Raw genomic sequence first — 23,032 nt, 5'->3', positions numbered from 1 at the left:
TTGGAAACAACCACCAATTCTGGCTTGAAAAGTCTGAGAAAGTTCTATAGAGGTCAGGACCCTTAAGAAGGCTCTTGGAAGATAAGAAGACCACCAAAAAGACCAGGTGATGGGCAGGGGAGGTTATTGTAAATCAGAGCGAACCCTTTCTTTTAGCGTAAGGGGAATTAACAAACAGCAGAAATATCTACAGGTCACTTCTTCCAAATTATATTTTCAATAAAGAAAAGCATTATCTGCAACTGTATTGAGCATTCTTTTGTTGGTGTCCCCTAACTAAAGGCTTTTCTTTTCCTGTCTTTATTTTTGGGGGGAGAGGGCTGGGGTTGAGGTTAACAGTTCAGAGATACCATCACAGGCATCACTATCTGGCTGTAATGCTTTGGCACTGGATGCATTCTGAGCATGGCATGTGGGCATCAGAGATCTGCTACAGGCCAGAGAAGCAAACAGAAAGCTTTGGCTTGGATGGAGAGTATCTGACTGCGTCATGAAGAATATGGCAATGTGCTGCAGGCTGGGGGATGAGGGATGATGTATAGCAAGGTTAGGATGTTAAATACTCTGCAAACAAATATCCACCCGCTCCATCACCAGACCTATTGACTGTGAGAAGGCTAGAAGCATATTTTGGGGGGCAGTAGTTTTCCAGAAATGGGCATGAGGGGCTGGGTAGGGCCCTTTCATCTTTTCACACTCTACCCCGGCTGTGTACCACGTGCTCTGCAGCCTCGTCCTCGTCCTTGTGAGGAGTAGGAGTGGGCAGTGGGCCAGCCCTCTGTGGGGAGGTGGCCTCGGTGCTGGGAGGGAGCGGCTCCTTGGAAAGGGTTTGCTCAGGGTAGGTGCCTGTGTGACCAAGTGTGATTGGATCGATCAGCAGTATGAGTTTTGTTTCCTCCATTCTTACACTAGGTCTTGGACCAGCCCTAAAGCCAGTAAGACTGTAGTCATTCATTGGTGCTCTACATGGGGTGAGACCAGAGCTCAAAACTCCTTGGGAAGTTGAGGAAACCACAGGTGTGGCTCACCATAACCAGCGTGCAGGGTGCCGCTGGGATGTCCCGGGAGGAGGCAGGAAGCCAGGGCACGGGTGGCTTCTGGCTCTTTGGAGAAAATCTGTGGCTTTTTGGAGATCAGCAGCAGTACTTCCAGAACCATGCCCAGGCATTCTTTTTATCCCTGGGATATAACTCAACATATGAATACAGTTGAGGCAGTGGGCACTCCCCTTGTGACCCCCACACACATCTTGTGATTCAGCTCCCTTTGACACTGTTCATGCTACAGTTAACAATTTCACTCTCACTTTTCCTGGTAGAGAAGCTAGAACTCACAGGCTCAGTTTCCAGCTCAGTGCCTATGGACATTAGACCATCGGCTTCAAGCGGGAGGCCTGCATCCTCCTTCCAGACTTCCTGACACCCTCAAACACAAGAACCTTCTTTGTTGTCTGTCTTCTGAGTCTTCCTCCACCCCAGGTTCTCTGAGGCATGTTTTTCTCTGCTGGGAGAATATGACCATTCTCCCAACTGCAGTAGGGGCAAGCTTTATTTAGAGAGAATTTTATATAACAACCACTTACATACCCTGTGTGCTAGGCATGCTCTAGGAGTATTATAAATATTAACTCTTTTAATATTCATAATGATATATGAAGTAGGTACTGTTATTTGCCCCACTTTACATGCAGAGAAACTTAGGCATGAAGAAGTAAAATAACTTAGGTTCAATAGATGCGATTTTATTAAACAGCTCTGGTTCAATAGCTGGGGTTGGATTGGCTGAAAAACCATAGCACATCATTAATTAAGCAGGTTGGGTGCCTTACTGATATGAGTCAGTCTGTGCCATGTTGGAAATAACACAGATGCTGAAATTATATGTCTGAGTTCAAATCCACCACTCACTGCCAAGGGCAAGGGATGATAATGCCCTCCTTTTGGAGTTGGGGGCTGGATGAGGGAACCTGCTTCAGTGCCTGACATTTGGGTGTTTAGTGAACATCAGTTACTATTATTATGACTGCTGTTGTTGGTGTCATTATCAAAGCCTGACTGGCTTCTCTAGGGACCCTAAGGAGCAGCCCCCTTAGCGATGGTGGAGCATACTGTTATTGACCTCCCCAACCTCCCAATCCCTACCCCTCCTCTTCTCTCCTCCCCCACCCCATACACCAGTCTCCTTACCTACTGGATTCTGGTGGATGAGCTCTGGATGCACAGGAAGAACCTCAATTAAGATTTCCAGGAAGCCTAAACAAAGACAACAAAGACCTATGGCAAAGGCTGCCTTGAGCCAGTATTTTCTTCACGTTTTCCCTTAGCCTGACTCATCCGCACAGGCTTGTTCCTGGGACTGTATTTTTGGGTTAAGGCAGCTGATCTTTCAAAGTGGCTGAATTTCACAGAAGGATAATTCAAAAACTCTCTTTTCTAACACAGCAGAGCTCTTGAGTGGAATGGAGCAGCCATGAGCAGCTATATGTGTTAGTCTAGGCAGATTATGTGTGCCATTGGCTAATTAGAGAGGAGGAGATGCTGACCCATGCACAGGTACAAGTGCCTTGGTGATCCTCATTGTGTCCTGCTCAGGGACCCCAGTGGCCACTCTTGGACCATCACTGTCCCATAATTCATTCCTTCTCTAACACAGTGGTGCACACATGGGGTGATGGAACCTAAAATATATCAAAAAAGTGATGATCCTCTACACTGGAAACTTACGTTAAGGGGAAGCCCAGAATTTTCCTCTGTTGGCAGCACCTCCCAGAGGAAGGGATTGTTTTGGTGATCTCTTGAAGTTCTTTCCCCCCACATTCATTCATGTGGTCTGCATTAGATAGATCTGGCTTTGAATCCTGGATCAGCCACATTTTTGCCATGTGACCTTGGACAAGTTATTCAGTCCTTTTGAATTTGGGGGTTATGAGACTTTCCTCAAAAATTACTGTAAAGAGAAAGAGATAAAAGGTATATAAATCACTTAGCAACACTTTAGCTACAATAACGAGTAGCTTTTATTATGTTGTTTTCATTCTGAGGTTGCTAAATAGCTATTTCCTTTACTTTATAAAATATTAAGCACAGCATAATTGCTTATGAGTATGAAGGCCCAGCAAAATAATTTAGTTTTATACTTAATTCTCATAGTTTCTTTCCCAGCATTGACCAAGGCAGTTAAAGATATCACCACTCAACAAATAAGGACACTTGTTCACCTTCTGAAAGATTTCATAGAATCGCACAGTGCATGTTCCAGGATATTGGCTCAAATCACTTAATAACCTTAAGTGCACATTACTTTAAATTTTAGTGCCCCTAGGAACTAAAAAAAATGTGCACAGCTTTAATATAAACATCAGGTAAAAAATATTTGTACTGTATCACAGTATACATTCCATTTTTTTCTGCTCAAATAAAATGTTTAATCATCAGGCTGTTATACAGCTGATGTTTTTTAGCTTGGCAATGTGGATGTCATCTTTAATAGCCAGTGTTTCTTCTTTTAAAAGATTTTATTTATTTATTTGAAAGAGAGCATGAGAGAGAGAGAGTGAGAGAGAGAGCTCACAAGCAGTGGGGAGGGGCAGAAGGATAAGCAGACTCCCCACTGAGGAGGGAGCCCCCTATATGGGGCTCAATCCCAGGATCCCAGGATCGTGACCTGTGCCAAAGTCAGACGCTTAACCGACTAAGCCACCCAGGCACCTCTAGCCAATATTTCTTTATTTACTAGGTAATAATAAAGTTATACAAAGGGAATTAAAAATGATTTGGCAAATAATTATGGATTCATCACCTAGATTTTGAACTAAAATATTACCTATCCTAATGGAAGCCCCTGGTTATCTCCCTTTAGTTATATCTTCCTCCTTTCCTCTGGAGGTAACCACCATTTTTTTAAAGATTTATTTATTTATTTTAGAGAGAGAGAAAGAAAAAAGAAATATAAAAAGCAAGGCAGAGAAGACAGAGGATCACAGGGGAAGAGAGGAAAAAATGAGACAAGGCAAAACCAGAGAGGGAGACAAACCATAAGAGACTTAATCTCAGGAAACAAACTGAGGGTTGCTGGAGTGGTGGGGCATGGGAGGGATGGGGTAGTGGGTGATGGACATTGGGGAGGGTATGTGCTATGGTGAGCGCTGTGAATTATGTAAGAGTGATGAATCACAGACCTGTACCTCTGAAACAAATAATACATTATGTTAATAAGAATAAATAAATAAATCCACAAGGAAAGGGACAAAAAGAGAAATAGCGCACAAGTGGGAGGAGCAGAGGGAGAGGGAGAGAGAATCTCAAGCAGACTCCACGCTGAACGCAGAGCCCAACACGGGGCTTGATCTCACGACCCCAAGATCACAACCTGAGCTGAAGTCAAGAGTCAGACACCCAACTGACTGAGCACCCAGTTGCCCCCATTGTTCAGCTTTGTTATATCTATTCATATTACATGTATGGTTCACTTACATGGCAGAGATAGTGCTCACCAAATATTCCATATGCTCCCTGTATGTTCCAGCCTCCTTTGCAGGTAGACCAGAGCCATACAATTGATTCTGGACAATGGACTCTGAGCAGAAGTGTCACATACCATGCTCAAGTCAGGGCAGAATTAACTAGAGTGTCTTCTCTCTTCCCCTCCAATGACCTAGTGTTCAGATTGTGCAACTATAAGATGGCAAAGTCTTCACCTGGGTCTCTAAGTGATTGTGTGGAATAGAGCCTCCTGCCAACCACACTGAACGTGTAATATGAGAATATATATATATATATATATCCCTTGTAGTTTTAAGCCAAGTAGGATTGGAGGTTAGTATATCAAAGCCTATTCTGTCCTAAACAGGACAGCCACTTGTACTGCTCTGTGGGACTCCATTGTGCGACTGCACCACAATTGCTGTTCTCCTCTTAATGGATGTTTACATTGTTTCTCAGGTTTAGATGTTATGAAACAATGCTACCAGGACATTCTTACACATTTATATACACAAGTGCCAGAGTTTTTCCAGGGTACATAGCTAGGACTGATAATTTTAAGTTGCAGGGTATACACATATTCCCCTTTATTAGCTATACCCCAGCTGTTCTCCATCAGAATTACAGCAGTTTATATTCCCACAATTGGTAAAAAAAAGAAAGAAAAATTCCCTTTCTGTCACATCCTCCCTAACAGGTGGTATTGAAATGTATTTTTAGTTCTTGCAAATCCGATAGATATAAAATAATGTTCTTAATTATATTTTTAACTTACATAATATAAGTTAAGGTTTGATTGCATTTTATTTTACTAGTGAACTTATACATCTTTATTATGCTTCCCAGTCATTTATATTTCCTCTTGAATGAATTGCATATTTGTTACTTTTACTGATTTTCCTATTTATTTTCTTCTTTTTCTTAATAACAAGTAGTAGTTCTTTTTATATTGTGAATACCAGTCCCTAGTCTTTTGTTTGTGCTGCCAGTATCTTCTCTCAGACTGTGGCCTTTCCTTTCCTTTTTTTTTTTTTGATAAGCATAAATTTTAAATTTTAGTGTAATCAAATTTTTCAGTCTTTTCCTTTATAGTTAGAAATCTGAGTCTTTTGGGGAACCTGGGTGGCTCAGTCAATTAAGCATCCAACTCGATTTTAGCTCAGATCATGATCTCAGGGTTGTGAGATCGAGCCCCGTGTTGAGCTCTGTGCTGAGCCCAGAGTCTGCTTAAGATTCTCTCTCTCCCTCTCCCTCTGCCCCACCCCCCCACACCTCCTCTTAATGGATGTTTACATTGTTTCTCAGTTTTAGATGTTATGAGCACATGTGCATGCTCTCTCTCAAAAAAGAGAGAGAGAGAGAGAAATTTGAGTCTTTTAAAGAGATTCTTCCCAATTCTCAGCGTATAATTATATTCTACTACATAGTCTTCTAGAAGTTTTAAAGTTTTGCTTTCAATGTATAGTAGTAGTCCCCCTTACCCGTGATTTCGCTTACCATGGTTTCAATTACCTGCGGTCAACCCCAGTCTGGAAGCAGATGTTCCTCCTGACAAATTATCAGAAGATCAGTGTAGCCTAACACTCTGTCAAGTGCCTACATCACTCACCTCATTTTGCATCCTCACAATGGCATTTTATCACCTCACCTCATCACAAAAAGAAGGTGAATAAAGCACAATAAGATATTTTGAGAGACAGAGACCATATTCACATAACTTTCATTACAGTATGTTGTTATGTGTTCTATTTTATTATTAGTTACTGTCATGAATCTCTTACTGTGCCTAATTTATAAATTAAACTTTACCATAGGTGTGTATGTATAGGAAAAAACATAGCATATATAGAGTTCAGTGCTATCTGTGGTTTCAGGCATCCACTGGCAGTCTTGGAATGTATCCCCCTCAGATGAGGAGGGACTAATGTAATTCTTCAGTCCACCTAAAAATGATTTAAGCCTAAGATTTGAGGTAATATGTATCAGTAACAAATCAGTTACAAGTAAGGAGGCCAATGTGCCTATTTCGAGCAGAAAGATTTTTAATATAGAGAATTAGATGTGTGTGTATTGTCGGCAGGACTGGAGGAGCATACTCCAGGCTAAGTTTCTAGGAAGGACCCCCAGAACAGCCTGGAGACCTGACCAAGCAAAGGAATTGCTTCCTCGGCCAAGAGCAGGAAGCAGGAAACTGTCAGGAAGCCGCAGAAATCAGTGATCTCCTTCCTAATTCTGGCTCCCAGACGACCCATCTCAGCCACAATCCCTGCCAACATGTGGAGATCCCACACAGCTGCCTTCCAGCACCATGAAGGAGGCACTTAGCACTGAGACTTCTGCTCCTGCTGCCACAGAAAAGCCAGACTCTTATTTGCCAGCCAAGGAGGAGCACACAGCTATTCATCTTCATCTTCTATGCAAATGGCATTGGTCCTCATCATTTGCCCATTCTGGAGGTCATTATTTTGATTTTGAATCTTTCAGTTAGTTGGTCGGTTTCATCATTAGGTTTTTTTTTTTTTAAGAAGTGTCAGTATTTACAGTTCTGTGATCATACTTTCTTCCCTCTCAGACCTTTATCGATACTGTTTGTGGTAGAGATTAGCACCATTCACTGTTATTTCCAGCTCTCCTCTTTCCAGGGACATGCAGAGATGGCTCTTCTTCATCTTCTTGAGGATAGGCATAGCCCTATGACTTGCTCTGACCAATAAAATATGAGTGGAAGTGACCCAAAGTACTGTAAATATCTTTAGTTTTCTGCATATTATATTTTGACATCTTAGAAAACCATTTCTGGTTGGGCAGAGACTGCCCCCCCAAGGCTAGCCAGTTCTTGGAGATGGCAGAGGACCCAGGCTAGAATGTGTCTTCGATATGCAAACTAACCAACCCAGAGTCTTGCCTCCTCTCTGGCCCACACATCCCAGAAGGCAATAGTCCTCTGCCTTAATCATCCCAGGATCAGGTGTCTCCCAACTAGGGACCACCTCTGAAGCCCATAGTCTGCAGACATTATTCACACTAGCCAGTCCTAAACTGCTCACCCTGTCCTGCCTCCCCTTTGACATGGAAACCACAATAAAGACACAATAAAGAGCCTACATGCTCCCCTCACTCCTGTCTTCTGCCTTCTGACCACTCTGATGTCTTTCCTGTGTGGCTTTGTCTGATGTGCTGTGCCTCTTGTCTCTAGGACCTGTGAGTATAGTAAACTTTGTTGTTTCCAGAGTCTCTCCTCTGTCCCCTCGTGTGGCTGCCTCTGACCGATCATCTCATAAAAGAATAAAGCACTCATGTGTCACTTTGGATGGAAGCATTCAGTTGCCCTTGGGAGAATCTCTGGAGCTCTCCTCCCTTGTCTTGGAGAATGTGGAATCACATGTTGTTGTGGAGGTGCAGTGCTGAACCTTCGCATGGAAGGTGGGTCCCCTGGAGAGGCTGATAGACCTAGAGCAGATTTTGCATGATCACGAAGTAAATTTTTGAGAACAAAAGCCACTGAAAGGTGAGGGTTGTCTGCACCAATATCTAGCTTATTTTGATCAACACACAACTCCACTGCTTTCTGGCACTGAGCCTCTGCTAGTCCCTTAACCAAGGCTCCACCATCCATCATTTTGTTGGCTGGATTCTGTGATTCAGTAGGATTCTTTTTAAGAAAGTTTCACAAGTAACCAATTTGTTTTTCATATTTGATAATGTCCGCCTGATGCTTTTCTACATTCTTAACAATTTGCCCTAGTGCTGTGTCCTTGGGTCACATGTTCTTCATGAACAATAGAAGTTGCCCCATGAATGTCAGTGAATGTTCCTCTGGAGAAATTTCAGGCCAGATTGACACTTCCCCCCTTTTAGGTCTCAAACACCTAGAGTTCTAACTACTGTAAGGCTCAATGTAGCAGAAGTTTTTATTAAAATGTAGTATGCCTTTGGGATATACAAACGCAATTCCTCATTCAGTTTAAAGAAATTTTCTGCTATTGTATCTCTCAATATATATATTTTTTCATTTGTTCCTCACTGAATTTCATGAACAGGAGTTATCCTTATGTGGAATACTTTCCACGTGCCTTGCATATCTCTACTCTTAATTATTTTTCCTTTTTTTAAAATTTTATTTCATTTTATTATGTTATGCTGGTCATGATACAATGCATCATTCGTTTTTGATCCATGATTTGTAGTGATCCATGATTCATTGTTTTCATATAACACCCAGTGCTCCATGCAGTACGTGCCCTCTTTAATATCCATCATCGGGTTAACCCATCCCCCCACCCCCCTCCCCTCTAAAACCCTCAGTTTATATCTCGGAGTCCATAGTCTCTCATGGTTCATCTCCCCCTCTGATTTCCCCCCCTCATTTTTCCCTTCCTTCTCCTAATGTCCTCCACGCTCTTCCTTATGTTCCACAAATAAGTGAAACCATATGGTAATTGACTTTCTCTGCTTGACTTATTTCACTTAGCATGATCTCCTCCAGTCCCATCCATGTTGATGTAAAAGTTGGGTATTCATCCTTTCTGATGGCTGAGTAATATTCCTTTGTATATATGGACCACATCTTCTTTATCCATTCATCTGTTGAAGGGCATCTCGGCTCTTTCCACAGTTTGGCTATTGCGGACATTGCTGCTGTGAACATTGGGGTGCATATGGCCCTTTTTTGTTCTGATTTATTTGTTAGTTCTGTAACAGTGGTGTTTTATCCTCAGTTTGTTTCTTTAGATCTGTGATCATCCTTCCATACCATCCTCTTGTTTATAACTTTGTCTTTAAATTCTTGAGTACTTGTCTTGTTGAGTTCATGTTCCTATTGCGTTTTCCATAGTGCCAAAACCTCAAGCGTGGGGAGGAGTTTCTTCTTTTTCTTGGGTTCTTTTCCAGCGTGGGTTCTTTCTCTCCTTTTTCCATGCTATTTTTTTTCCCTCCCTCCCTTTCTTCTACATGTCCATAATCTTTCCTACCATCCTCCCTTGTGTTTTGTTCCCTTCGGTCTCTTTTTCTTTGCTATTTCTGTTTGCACGGTTACGATCCTGATTCTTTTCACCATGACCAGACTGAACATGGGAGGCTCTGTCCAGATCCTCTGTTTTATCTAATGTGGTGTGTTTGAATTTTCCTCCACACTCCCCCCACACACTTTACTGACACCAGCCTGTCTTCTCCTCTAAACTGGAGGACTGCAGTTAGATTTCTGTGGCCTTAGAGCATCAGGGCAGGGCAGGGCAGGCTTTCCCAAGGCTGTCTGTGCCACTGATGGGTCAGTTTCTCTGCTGAGATTTCAGGTCATCTTCCGGCACCAGGTTTCTTACCCCCGAAACAGGAGGCTATTTTTTCTCATGGTGATGGGAGGAGACTGTCTCTCAGGTTTCAGATCATATGCCTGTATTCAGCACAAATTCCTAGGCAGTGATGGGCCCTGATGAATCTTCATATGATGGGAGTATGGCATTTGGAGGCAGTTGCATGAGAGGGGAGTCTTTTACAGCAGGGGTCTGTCCAGGGCTACCTGGGGATTGCTCCTCGGAAGGGGAGAAGAGCAAGGGGACCCTTAGTGGGGGAGGGAGGGATGTCCCCCAGGGGCACTGCAAGACTCTGGGTCAGAGAGCCCTAGAGGGCTGTGGTAGCTTGGAGGCTTATCACCACAAAGCTAGCAGCTGTGAAGTGAAGTTTTGTGAGGTGTGCAAATCAGGCAGGCTCTAAATGGCTAAAAATCTGTTGTTTTGGCTATTTTTAAAAAATAATTAAATGTTTAAATTTTGAATATGGTGCCAGTGGGCTTTTAAGCTAATGAGTCACGGCCTGCAGAGACAAATAGACGATGTAGTGGCCAGCACACAGAGGCCATCTTTGGCTCATCTATATAACATCCTGCTTCATCAAGATCCTGAAATTCTGTTGACATAGGTGCAGACTTTTCTTCAGGCATCCCTCCCGGCAAATGCCAACACAGTTAATATTAAATCTGAGGACTGTCTATGTATTTGAATCAATTATTTAAATCAAATAATAAATCTATTAATAGCAATACCATTTGCTTTGAAGGGCACCCTTTCTTCATGTGGGATCTCAGTTTCCTTATCTCCAAGGGCGGGTCACTCGATAAATTTATTGAGTACCTACTATGTGCCAGGGACTGTGCTAGGTAAGCACTAAGGATACAAAAGTGAACCAAACAGACCAAGTCCTAACTCCCATTGACCTTACATGCTAGTGGAGGGAGACAGGCAGTGAACAAAGACAGACAATGGACAAATATAAATACATTTGCTGTGGATGACTTCAACAAGGAAAAACAAAGCAAGATAGGGTGGCTGAGAGTGGTGGAGAAAGGGTGACATTTGGCAAAGAGGGTCAGGGAAGACACTCCTGAAGAGGTGAACTCTGATTAATTTTGAAGATTCTCTCAGGTTCTTTTTTTTTTAATTTTAAATCAGTTAATTAATATACAGTGTATTATTAGTTTCAGAGGTAGAGTTCAGTGATTCATCAGTTGCATATAACTAAAAATTAATTAATTAATTAATTAATTAATTAATTAATTAATTAATGATATTAAAAAGATTCAGGTTCTGTGAGGCCACCCTCCAGTCTATGAAGTTGCTGGATCCCTGACTGAGTTGATTTTGATGCTTTCTCTTTTTTCATGCATTCACTTTTTTGGGGTTGACCCTGAGAAGTGAAACAGCTACAAGGCAGGCAGTCTAGCAGGAAGGGGTTTAAAAAAAGCAAAAACTCCTCATACAAAGGATTGTTAGTAATATCCGTAAGCATTAATACATATCTTCTAAGGGGTGGTATGATCAGAGCAAAAGAGAACTAGGTTTAGTATCACTAAGCCTGGCTTTGAGACCTGTTCTACATTTGTTTGAATAAAAACCATTGGAAATCTCTTTCTCTGAGGACTTCTGTAGTTACTCTTTTGCTGTTCCCTGTCATCAAATGCAACAGTGGGAGATAAGGAAGCCAACCTGATTTTTCTATCCCATTGCCAGTGACTTCATTTTTACTTTTGTCTTGTTTTGTTTTGGGCCTGAATGCCTACAGATATGTCTCGGTGTTAATTATTTAGTACCTGATTTTCTTAAAATCCAGGGTGTCCTTTAATCTGTAATTGAGATCTTCCTTTTTTGGGGGAAAACCATTTTCCATGATACTGTATCTAAATTTAAGTGAGTGCCAGAATCACCTACAGAGCTTCTTAAAAACACAACTTGCTAGGCCTGAACCCAGAGTTTTTGATTTGGTTAGGTCTTGGAAAGGGGTCTAAAATGTGTATTTCTGATAAATTCCCAGGTGATGATGTTGGGCCGAGGATCCCACTTGGAACCACTGTTCTTTTTTTTTTTTATGTTATGTTAATCACCATACATTACATAATTAGTTTTTGATATAGTGTTCCATGATTTATTGTTTGCATATAATACCCAGTGCTCCATGCAGTACGTGCCCTTTTTAATACCCATCACCAGGCTAACCCATCCCCCCACCCCCCTCCCCTCTAAAACCCTCAGTTTGTTTCTCAGAGTCCATAGTCTCTCATGGTTCGTCTCCCCCTCTGATTTCCCCCACTTCATTTTTCCCTTCCTACTATCTTCTTTTTCTTAACATGTAATGTATTATTTGTTTCAGAGGTCCAGGCCTGTGATTCAACTGTCTTACACAATTCACAGTGCTCACCATAGCACATACCCTCCCCAATGTCTATCACCCAGCCACCCCATCCCTCCCACCCCCGACCACTCCAGCAACCCTCAGTTTGTTTCCTGAGATTAAGAATTCCTCATATCAGTGAGGTCATATGATACATGTCTTTCTCTGATTGACTTATTTCACTCAGCGTAATACCCTCCAGTTCCATCCACGTCATTGCAAATGGCAAGATTTCATTCCTTTTGATGGCTGCATAATATTCTATTGTATATATAGATCACATCTTCTTTATCCATTCATCTGTCGATGGACATCTAGGCTCTTTCCATAGTTTGGCTATTGTGGACACTGCTGCTACAAACATTGGGTTGCACGTACCTTCAGATCCCTACATTTGTATCTTTGGGGTAAATACCCAGTAGTGCAATTGCTGGATCGTATGGTAGCTCTATTTTCAACTTTTTGAAGAACCCCCATACTGTTCTCCATGGTGGGAGATTTTTGATAACTGCTTCAATTTCCTTAGTGGTTATAGGTCTGTTCAGATTTTGTTTCTTCCTGGTTCAGTTTTGGTAGTTTATACATCTCTAGTAATGAATCCATTTCTTTCAGATTATCTGATTTGCTGGCATATAGTTGCTCATAATATGTTCTTATAATTGTTTGTATTTCTTTGGTGTTGGTTGTGATCTCTCCTCTTTCATTCATGATTTTATTAATTTGGGTCATTTCTCTTTTTTTGATAAGTCTGGCCAAGGGTTTATCAATCTTATTAATTCTTTCAAAGAACCAGCTCCTAGTTTCATTAATCTGTTCTACTGTTCTTTTGGTTTCTATTTCATTGATTTCTGCTCTGATCTTTATTATTTCTCTTCTCCTGCTGGATTTAGGCTTTATTTGCTGTTCTTTCTCCAGCTCCTTTAGGTGCAGGGTTAACTTGTGTATTTGAGACCTTTCTTGTTTCTTGAGAAAGGCTTGTATTGCTATATACTTTCCTCTTAGGACTGCCTTTGCTGCATCCGAAAGATTTTGAACAGTTGTGTTTTCATTTTCATTGGTTTCCATGAATTTTTTTAATCCTTCTTTAATTTCCTGGTTGACCCATTCTTTCTTTAGTAGGATGTTCTTTAGCCTCCATGTATTTGAGTTCTTTCCGACTTTCCTCTTGTGATTGAGTTCTAGTTTCAAAGCACTGTGGTCGTCTGAAAATATGCAGGGAATGATCCCAATCTTTTGGTACCAGTTGAGACCCGATTTGTGACCTAGGATGTGATCAGTTCTGGAGAATGTTCCATGGGCACTAGAGAAGAATGTATATTCTGTTGCTTTGGGATGGAATGTTCTGAATATATCTGTGAAGTCCATTTGATCCAGTGTGTCATTTAAAGTCTTTATTTCCTTGTTGATCTTTTGCTTAGATGATGTTTCCATTTCAGTGAGGGGGGTGTTAAAGTCCCCCACTATTATTGTATTGTTGTCAATGTGTTTCTTTGCCTTTGTTATTAATTGCCTTATATGTTTGGCTGCTCCCATTTTAGGGGCATAGATATTTACAATTGTTAGATCTTCATGTTGGATACACCTTTAAAGTAGGATATAGTGTCCATCCTCATCTCTTATTATAGTCTTTGTTTAAAATCTAATTTGTCTGATATAAGAATTGCCACCCCAGCTTTCTTTTGGTGTCCATTAGCATGGTAAATGGTTTTCCACCCCATCACTTTCAATCTGGGGGTGTCCTTGGGTCTAAAATGAGTCTCTTGCGGACAGCATATCAATGAGTCTTGTTTTTTTAATCCAATCTGATAGCCTGTGTCTTTTGATTGGGGCATTTAGCCCATTTCCATTCAGGGTAACTATTGAAAGATAGGAATTTAGTGCCATTGTATTGCCTGTAAGGTGACTTTTACTGTATATTGTCTCTGTTCCTTTCTGGTCTATGTTGCTTTTAGGCTCTCTCTTTGCTTAGAGGACCCCTTTCAATATTTCTTGGAGGGCTGGTTTCGTGTTTGCAAATTCCTTTAGTTTTTGTTTGTCCTGGAAGCTTTTTCTCGCTCCTTCTATTTTCAATGACAGCCTAGCTGGATATAGTATTCTTGGCTGCATATTTTTCTCATTTAGTGCTCTGAATATATCATGCCAGTCCTTTCTGGCCTGCCAGATCTCTGGGGATAGGTCTGTTGCCAGTCTAATGTTTCTACCATTGTAGGTTACAGGTCTCTTGTCCCGAGCTGTTTTCAGGATTTTCTCTTTGTCTCTGAGACTCATAAGTTTTACTATTAGATGTCGGGGTGTTGACCTATTTTTATTGATTTTGAGAGGGGTTCTCTGTGCCTCCTGGATTTAGATGCCTGTTTCCTTCCCCACATTAGGGAAGTTCTCTGCTATAATTTGCTCCAATATACCTTCTGCCCCTCACTCTCTTTCTTCTTCTTCTTCTAGGATCCCTATTATTCTCATATTGTTTTGTCTTATGGCAACACTTATCTCTCGAATTCTGCCCTCATGTTCCAGTAGTTGTTTATCTTTTTCTCAGCTTCTTTGTTTTCCATCATTTGGTCTTCTGTATCACTAATTCTCTCTTCTGCCTCATTTTATCCTAGCAGTTAGAGCCCCCATTTTTGATTGCACCTCATTAATAGCCTTTTTGATTTCGACTTGGTTAGATTTTAGTTCTTTTATTTCTCCAGAAAGGGTTTCTCTAATATCTTCCATGCTTTTTTCAAGCCCAGCTAGTGTCTTTAAAATCATCATTGTGAACTCTAGTTCTGACATCTTACTAATGTCTGTATTGATTAGGTCCCTGGCAGTCGGTACTGCCTCTTGTTCTTTTTTTTGAGGTGATTTTTTTCCATCTTATCATTTTGTCCAGAGGAGAATAGATGAATGAGAGAACAAAACTAACAGGTTAACAAAGACCCCAGAAAAACATACACTAAACAAATCAGAAGAAACCTGAAATCAGGAGAAAAGAAAGGGAAAGAAAGAAAAAGAAAAACAAAACAAAAACAAAAGAATATGATCAAGTATGATCAGGCTGGTGCATAGATCAGTGCCACACACTAGATTTTGGTCGTATTTTGGTCTGTTAGAAGAAGGTGCCTCCCAAAATTTTATAGAAAGAAAAACTTATATATGACAAAAATAAGGGTAAATCCAATAAAGGGATAGAATATGACTGTACAGATAAAAATTATAAAAGATTTTATAAAAGGAATTGATAAGTTGATTGAAAAAAGAAAGAAGAGGAATTAAAAAAAAAAAGGAGAGAATGTGATCAGGCAGGAGACTAGAACAAAGCCATACACTAGAGATTTAGGGTATATTTTGGTCTGTTAGAAGAAACTGCATCCCAAAATTTTAAAGAGAGAACAACTTATACATATCTACCAAAAATAAGGTTAATTACTATGAAGGGATAGAATATGACTCTAAAAATGAAAAATAAAAAAGATTTTTAAAAAAGGGATTGATGTTGGTTGAAAAAGGGAAAAAGAAATATAAAAAAAAAAGAAAAAAAACTTAAAAAATTAACTTTGAAAGACTAAAGAATCAGGGCAAAAAAGCCATGAATTCTGTGTGCTGTATTCCCCTAGCGCTGGAGTTCTGCCGTTCTCATTGATCGGTAAACTTGGTCTTGGCTGGCTGTTCTTGCTGATCTTCTGGGGGAGGGGCCTGTTGCTGTGGTTCCCAAATGTCTTTGCCGGAGGCGGAATTGCCCCGCCCTTGCCGGTCCCAGCAAAGTAATCCGCTTGGGTTTGCTCTTGGGAGCTTTTGTTCCCTGCAAGCTTTCCGTTTGGCTTTGGAGGATGAGAGTGAAAATGGCAGCCTCCCAGTAGCTGAAAACTCGGGGCCCTGCTCCTCAGTGTGTCCCCAGAGAAAAGCAGTCAGTCACTCCCGTCTCCCCGGTCCCGGCCGCACTCCATGCTCACCCGGCCTGTGACCGAACATTTCTATCTCTGGCACCCGACCCCGTGTGGAGTCTCCAAACCCAGCAGATCCCCGCATTGCGCTCTCGCGCCGCTTCTCTTGGGGGAGGAAGGGGAGTCTCCCCGGATCTGCCGCTTGTTGGGTCCCTGTTGGAGGAGCAGTGGCCCGACTGTGCCACAGATCACGGTTTATGGCATCCCCGAGCTGAGAGCCCATTCCGCTACGTCTCTGCAGCCAGCTTCCCTGCTCCTATACCTAGGAGCTCTGCCGCACTCAGGCATCCCCAGTCTGTCTGTGACCCCGAGGGTCCTGAGACCACACTGTCCCAGCTCAGGTTCCACCCCCCACTTAGCCACTGGAGTGATGGCCCTCAGCGGAGCCCACTTCTAAAAGTTCTGATTTTGTGCTCCGCTGCTCTATCACTTGCCAGAAGTGGCTGACAGAGGCCCCCTCCCCCGCCATCTATCCTCCCGAATATCACCTCGGAGTCACTTCTCCGCACGTCCTACCTTCCAGAAAGTGGTCGCTTTTCTGTTCAGAGAGTTGCTATTCTTTTCTTCAATCTCCTGTTGAGTTCGTAGGTGTTCAGAATGGTTTGATCCCTATCTAGCTGAATTCCTGCGACCAGACGAAATTTAGGTCTCCTACTCTTCCGCCATCTTGCTCCCATTTCTGGAACCACTGTTCTAAAATATCATTCACATATTGATTTTCTGTTGGTTGGATGTCTCTCTTTCTCAGGGACAGCAGTTATACAAACTGTGGTCCTCCTCTACCCGCCTTCCATCTCCATCCTGCCATCTCTGGACCTCAGACCCCTGCCCTATTCTTTCCCATTGCCGTAGGGCTGTACTTTCTCCAGCCCATCACCCATGTCCTTGACTGGGTTTCCAGCAACATCTTTTCCCCTTTCTGCTTCTACGAATTCATTTCTGTGATCATGCTTTTGGCTTCATTTCCCTCCCAAATCCCACCATCTCACTACTCATCTATGTCTGTTGTTTCCTATTCTCTTCTTTAGAATTTTTTTCTTTCTGGTCTGAATTCTTTGTCTAACTGTGATTTATAATATTCTTTTTTTAAAAAAAAACTTTTTTGTCTGGAGATATCTTTGCAAAAATCGTATGATGGCTCCTTTGAAATATTTGTTTTGAATGGAGAGCTTTCTTCCCGTATCTCCCCTTTGCAGAATGTTTACATGGCAGAGGAGCCTGAAAAGTCTTAAGTGGAGTAGCTGTTAACCTGGAATTTTGGTCTGCTACCACAGAACAGATTCTCAAGGGCTTACAAGATTTGCCCACCCTTAGAATGAGCCCTGCATGCCACAGTGCATGTGTACATGTGTACATGATTTGTCAACATTTACTTTTCTAGCTGTCTAAAATCGGAGTCTCTAGGGGAAGCTTGTCACCTACACTTTCTCCTCAATCCTGCCTGTTTCTTTCAAACATGGCGTCCTGTGTGTTACTTTCTGCAGCTGCCCCTATCCTGCCAGTCCATGCTGCAAAACATACTGGTAAGATCTCATAGCCTACATGTACCTTGGCCTTGCTGGCCTAAGCCAGGTATTTTGTGACTGCCTGGGTGCTGGATCAACACTACCTAAAATTTGTTTAGATGTTGAGACTGATGACCCACACCCACGAAGAGGATATGAAAAGATTTATTACTCATGTGATGTGACTTTCAGGGGACAGCTGGAAGGCTCATGACAATCCAGGTAGCAAGCAAAGCAGAGAGTGTTTGGGACTTTATAGTGCCTGGGTCATAAGACAGGATGGGGTGAGCATTCTTGCGTGGGGCTCGGGGCTTGCATGGGGTGAGTGGGCTTTCTTATCAGCTTGCCCAGAATGCAGGGGCAAAATGCAGGGGAAAGGAGGGAACTTCAAAGTTGCTGGCTGTCAGGGTGCCTGAGTGGCTCAGTCGGTTAAGCATCTGACTCTTGATTTCAGCTCAGATGGTGATCTCAGGGTCATGAGATGGAGCCCCATGTCGGGCTCCGAGCTGGGCACGGAGCCTGCTTGAGATTCTCTCTGCCCCTCCCCTGCTTGTGTGCTCTCTTACGCTCTCTCTCTCTAAAACAAACAAACAAAACAACCGAAGTTGTCAACTGGCAAACAGGAAAAACAGAGTCTTTTTCTTAACTTCACCAGGCATCACTAATTTTACCCTCAAGGGATGACCCCTACTTTGGAGGACTCTGCCCTGACCATTTTGCCTGAGAGCTGTGAGCTCTTCTTAGATGGTTTGGTAGAAGAGAGCAGGCAGTGATGCCTCTATGCTGTTATTTTTAAACCAGAAAACTCCTGTCTAAATGCTTCTTTTATAAATGAAAGTGATGAGCTGAAAAATTCTGCCACTTTTGGTTTGTGGACTATGTTTTGAATAAACTCAACAGTTTTCTTATTTTTCCTTATCCCAAGGGAAGAAACACTGACAATAGGTATATGTTCTGTTCGTGATTATTTTGCAAATAAGACCTACATATGCATGGTTATACTTGAATATTTTAGAGGGTCGTGTTTCTTGGGAAACATTAAGGATTTGAGTATGAGATTTTTATATTAAACCAGCAAATTAAGGATTTTAGGCTTATACAATTGAATTAGATGAGCTTTCATAATCATTCAACAGGATATGCATGTTGATGTTGCCATAGATATCTTTGATTAAAAGCCTCATTGTATCATGCATTTTTAAAAAATCTTTCTTATGGAAATGAGAGACAATATCAAAAGATTTTAAAGCCACTATTTAGTGTAAAACTTGGACCAAATATATTTTATTTTTAAATTAATGTAAGTTCTAGAATATGTGTAATTCATAGGAGACCTATCCAGAATCACTAGGCACCAGAATCTTGACTAATCAGATAAGATTAACTATAGATACTGTTAATTTGATTATAATGAGATGCCCATGTTTTCACATTTAATTATCCTGAAATCAGGATGTGTCTTAAAAGTGATATGAACATATACTTACCAAGCACCAGGAAAATAATAAATTATCATTATAATTGCCCATTCACTTGTAGACTTGGCCTTGTATAAAAGGTGTCTGCTTTTCAAATGATCACCGCAATTGAGTTATTTGTGTTGGTAGAGCCATGACCCATTTTCATTTAGTTTATATTGGAAGATTAGCTCTTGAGTTATCTTTACCCACCATGATGTGTCAAGTCAAATAAGTTTACTGTTTACTTGGAAAATCCCATCTTACACAGCGCTGTTCAGTGAAAAAACTGTAAAATTGACAAACCTCTTGACTAGGTTGAAGAATTTGGAGGAAAAATAACTTGGAAAAAGTTGGGGTGAAGTTCCATTCACGTACCATGAGAGGCATTATACCCTTTCAAATTTAAGAAATCTAATCTTAAAAAATCTACATCAGACAAGCACATACTGAGGGATATTGCACAAAATAACTGGCTTGAAGAGTTTGATATGTTGATGCCATGAAACACAAAGAAAGACCAAGGAAATGTTCAGGTTAAAGAAGACTAACAAAACATGATAGTCAAATGAAATGCCTAATCCTTGACCAACTCCTGAGGTGAGGGAAAATAGCCACAATGGACATTAGGACAGTCGTAAAAATTTGAATATGATAATAGTAGAATAGTATTGGATTAATTTTAAATTTTCTGAAATTGATCACTCTACCTGGCTATATAAAAGAGCATTCTCTTTTCTGAAAATACACACTGACACATCTCATGGCAAATTTTCACTTATTTCCTCCATAAATTCTTCCTGAGTTCAGCCTGCACAGTAACCGTGTACTTCCTGTCACTGAATTTCTAGAGAAGTCTTTGTTCCCATTTTCATTTGTGTTGTTTGCTTTAGAATTTTGGGAGTATGAATTCTTGATGCGCCTTTTATTTTATTAAAAATATTTATTTATTTTTAGAGACAGCGTGTGTGCTTGAGAGTTGGGGGGGCAGGGGGAGAGGGAGAGAGAGAATCTCAAGCAGACTCCCTGCTGATTGCAGAACCCAACGCGGAGCTCGATCTCACAACCCTGAGATCAAAATCAAGTGTCAGAGGCTCAACCGACTGAGCCACCCAGGCGCCCCTTGATGTGCCTTTTATTTGTAATGTTTCTTTTCTCCTTTTTTCCTGAAAAGGAAACTTTGCCTCTTTGCAAAGTTCCAGGTCGGTTACTTTGGGGAAAGGGCCAGCCTGAGAGTTTGATCTTTTTGCAATTTCTCAGATTAGCAGAGATGCCAGTTCACTCAGCAAATGGCCAGGCCTACAGTAACAGCCAAGGGTGGAGAGTCAGAGGGATCACAGTACAGCTCATGCACCTCCACGGTAACCTGGAGAAAGGTCTATGCATGAATAGTTGTGAAGCAGTGAAAGGAGCTCTGGTGGAGGCTGTGGAACGCTCGGGGCCCAACGGCTAGAGCAGCAGAGAGACAGGTGTCCCAGAGGAAGGGATGTGGAAGCTGGGCTTCTTCACAGTTCAGGTTCAGCAGGTGAGGACAGGAGGCAAAGGCAGGCTGGAAAAAGTAAAGGTGAAGCAACCGGGCAGACTGGTAAGCGTGGTCAAGTTAGGGAAGGCTAATTTTATGATGGCTGAATCTAAGGATGGAGAATAGATTTTAGGAGAAGGATGTCCTTAAATTTAAGAGACTAGGTGCCATGGTATCTAGTCCTATGATGTGAATAGCACCCCATTCTATAGAAGGGCGCCACTGAGCCCCCTGAGGTAGTAACTTGCCCATGGGCATGTTCCAAGTAAGAGTGGGAGCTGGATCTAAAACCAAATCTTTGACTCTAGAGTATATGTTCTCACCAGGACCATCTTTCCCCAAGTGGGCAAAAACTGGTCTTTGGAGGGAAGGGGGTGTCTTGCTCTGTTCATGTAATAAACACAGATGTACATACAGTACCTACAGTGATAGACAATGTAACTGTGGTATTAAAGTTTCATTGGGGGGGTGGAGTTAGAAAAAAACGTCTAAAAAGACTCCCTGGGGATGCAGTAATGAAGACAAAAGGCTGTAAAACATTATCTAGAGCAAAACAGGCAAGGACAGGTGTCCTTATGCCGTATAGATTCTGGGGAGCCCAAGTCTGGCTGACATTTCTGTTCCTTGAACTAATGGTTTCCTTGCCTTCATTAGAAGAAGCTGCACGGCCCCACAAAAGCCATTGTTGATCTTATTTGTCAAAAGTGATAAAATGAGCTTTTGTGGATTCAAGAAAAGACTCCTCACCCTGTGACTTCATTCCTTACCCTGTTAAAAGTGATGAGTCGGGAGCAGTGAGTACGTCAAAGGAGCATATCCCTAAGGGGGAGGGCACAAGACAACTGTGGTCCTTGGTAAATCATATTTAGGGAGTGATAACCTACCAATTTCCAGGCTGCCTACAGATGAGTAACATGAACCCTGTGTCTTGGTTTCCTAGGGCTACTGTAACAAAGTCCCACAAACTTGGGTGGCTTGACATGACAGAGATGCACGGTTTCCCAGTGCTGGAGGCTAGCCATTTGAGGTGTGGGCATGGCCGTGCCCACTCTGAAACCTGTAGGGCAATCATTCCTCTCCTCTTCCTGGCTCCAGGTGGTTCGCCAGCAGTCTGGCATTCCGTGGCTCGCAGCTACCTAACTCCTGTCTCTGCCTTCACCTTCACCTGGTGTTGTCCCATCCCATTTGTCTCTATCTTCACACGACGGTGTTCCTATAAGGACACCAGTCATATTGCACTAAGGTCTCCACTGTGACTTCATTTTAACTTAACTGACTGCATCTGTAATGACCCTATTCCCAAATAAGGTCACATTCTCAGGTGCTGGGGGGACTTCAACTGATTTTTTGGGCGGAGGGAGGAGGGACCGCACAATTCAACTTATCACACCCTGTCAGGGATTTTCTGTTTCTTATCTCTTACCCATCAGTGTCATTTGGGGGCGGTTGATGTTGGTCCTGTAGCTTGCACCCCTCAAAGCTGGGACCCTGTGGGGTGTGAGTCTGGGACTAGCATCAGCGTGACTAAAGCTTAAGAATAAAAAGATAGAAACAGCCAACGGCAAGTAGTTGGAGAAAGCCACAGCATCAGGGCGCCACAGAAAAAGAAGGTGACACTTTTAAGACAAAAGGGAGATGCGTTTAACCCCAGGAAGGATTTCATCGATCTGGCACTTCCCAGCATTATACCCAGAAGGAGCCAGTGGCTCTGTTGTCCCACGTGTCCCAGCACACGGTTGAACTTGTTTCCACCAACCCTGGAAGATGGGATCTGGATTTCTTCCTCTTTGTCCCCCCATGGCTCAAGCACAATGCCTGGCAAACGGGGCATGCCCAGCAGATGGGAAGTTGAAGTCTCAGGGCCTGGCTGTGTCCCATGGACCAGCACCTCTGCGGGGCAGTGCCAAGGCTGGAGAAGGGGCTGAGTGGTGGCTTCACGGCACTGATAGCTCAGATGCGCTCCTGCTCTCCGTTCCAGGAGGAAAAGGCCTGTGGCATGGTGGGGAAAGACCCTGCGTCTTTCTGCATGACCTCTTAGGGACCACAGAGTCAGAACAGAGGTGGGTTTAGGGTTGCAGGGATGCTCACTGTTTCAGAGAAGTAGAGGGAGAAGAGGGAAAGCAGACCTCTCAGATGAGACGGGGAAGCCATGTGCTGTCCCACCCCTGCCAGCACACACACACACACGCACACGCACGCGCGTGCACACACACAATGTGGCCTTTGTCTTGCTCTTTTCCAGGTACGTTTGCAAGATTCTGCCTTGAAAGCTCTGATACTCAGACTGTAAACTTTCTGGGGCTGCAGAGGTTATCCTGATATGTTAAAGGAAATGCCTCCCCAAACTGCACCTCTGAGCCGAAGGGTGGGGACATAACCCAGTCTTCAGGTCTAGAGAAAACCTTTATCCTTTATTTTTGTGACATCCCCACCTCTGCCCAAAAGGTGTTGGCAGTGTTTCTTGGGGTGGAATTGAGGCTATTAA

The 23,032-nt window shown here is 42.4% G+C and overlaps 1 protein-coding gene across 3 annotated transcripts in view; it reads left to right on the top strand.

Annotated features, from left to right (window-relative positions):
• Positions 1-23,032, top strand: part of MYRIP (myosin VIIA and Rab interacting protein) — a 418,488-nt gene that overhangs the window by 209,882 nt on the left and 185,574 nt on the right. The gene's annotated exons all lie outside the window — the stretch shown is intronic.

The sequence above is a fragment of the Callorhinus ursinus genome, unplaced genomic scaffold (assembly GCF_003265705.2).
Source record: "Callorhinus ursinus isolate GAN/ISIS: 27379988/994484 unplaced genomic scaffold, GSC_fseal_2.0 scaffold1, whole genome shotgun sequence".
NCBI lineage: Eukaryota > Metazoa > Chordata > Mammalia > Carnivora > Otariidae > Callorhinus > Callorhinus ursinus.
This window is presented reverse-complemented; position numbering and strand designations above follow the sequence as displayed.